Here is a 1,588-nt window from a genome sequence, read left to right as displayed (position 1 = left end):
CGGATTCATGTGCTTAGACTCCTTTCAGCAGAGTACCTGGCATCCTTCCTGACTCCTTTTGAAGTGCATGCCACAAATGCTCTAACATAAACATGGCCTCTGGCTTTAGGAATACCATGCTTTCCTGTGATTTTTCAGGTAGCCAGCAGTCTGGCGGCATGGCACAAACACACTTCCATATGTGAATAGAATGCCTCACAAAGTATCTAACAGCCAAATCTTTTACCACTACCCCCATGGTATAAATATCCTAGTCTTCTCTCAATATTTGGAGCTAGAAGCAGACTTAGAGCTAGAGCGAGAACTGGTTCACTGAGACTTGGAATAAAGAGCTGTAGACTGAGTTCTGTGTCTCCTGCCTGTAATCTAGCCTCCCCGGGGGGCAGCACTCCCTCATTACCGACTTGCGGACATTCTAGCTTTCGCTGTCCTCGTACGCTTCCCGCTTGGTTCAGTGGCCAGTGGACCTCGCAACCTGAGGGAAGTACACGGATGGAAAAGGGACAGGATTCGGCTGGACAACGCTCCAGTAGCAGAGAAACTTTCAGCACCAGAGACGCGTGGACAGAGACACGGGACCCGAGCCAGCGGGAAAAGCCTGCGGGGCACCCGCCTCCGCACACAGAGAGGCGCGGCCAGAGACGCCTGTGGCCAGACCCGCGCCGCGACTAGCCAGTTGTGGCAGGGACCCCGAGATACCCACGCACACCACACCTGGGGCCCAGAGCACTCCCCTATTTGTGCATGGTCGTATTACCTGCCCTCTGTAACGTGCACATTGTCGTGTCACCTGACCTCTCTGCCATGAAGATCGTCGTGTCTCCTGCCAGCTATGACGTCCAGATGGTGGTGTCATCTGCCCCTCTGACGTGCAGATGGTCGTGTAACCTGCCCCTATGACATGCACATGGTCGTATCAACTGCCCTCTGTGCCATAAAAATGGTGGTGTCAACTGCCCCCTCTGACGTGTAGATGGTCGTTTCACCTGCTCCTCTGAATTGCAGATGGTCATGTAACCTGCCCCCTCTGATGTGCACATAGTCTTGTCATCTGCCCGCTCTGAAGTGCAGATGGTCGTTTCACCTGCCCCTCTGAATTGCAGATGGTCGTGTCATCTGCTCCCTCTGACGTGCAGATGTTCGTGTCACCTGCCCTCTCTACATACAGATGTTCATGTCACGTTCCCTCTCTGACGTGCACATGGTCGTGTCACTTTCCCTCTTAGTCATGCACATGGTCGTGTCACCTGCCCCCTCTGATGTGCTGTTGGTCGTGTCAAATGTCCCTCTGATGTGCAGATGGTGGTGTCACCTGCCCACTCTGATGTGCACATGGTCTTTTCACCTGCCCTCTTTGCCGTGCACATGGTCATATCACCTGCTCTCTTTGACGTCCACATGGTCGTGTAACCTGCCCTTTTAGTTGTGCACATCGTTGTGTCACCTGGCTCTTTTTCATGCACATGGTCGTATCTCTTTCCCTCTCTGCCATAAAGATTGTCTTGTCACCTGCCCACACTGATGGGCAGATGGTCATGTCACCTGCTCCTCAGACGTGCAGACGATCGTGTCACCTCGCCCCTCTGAC

Source organism: Nannospalax galili, unplaced genomic scaffold (genome assembly GCF_000622305.1).
Source record: "Nannospalax galili isolate Female #2095 unplaced genomic scaffold, S.galili_v1.0 scaffold388, whole genome shotgun sequence".
Classification (NCBI taxonomy): domain Eukaryota; kingdom Metazoa; phylum Chordata; class Mammalia; order Rodentia; family Spalacidae; genus Nannospalax; species Nannospalax galili.
This window is presented reverse-complemented; position numbering follows the sequence as displayed.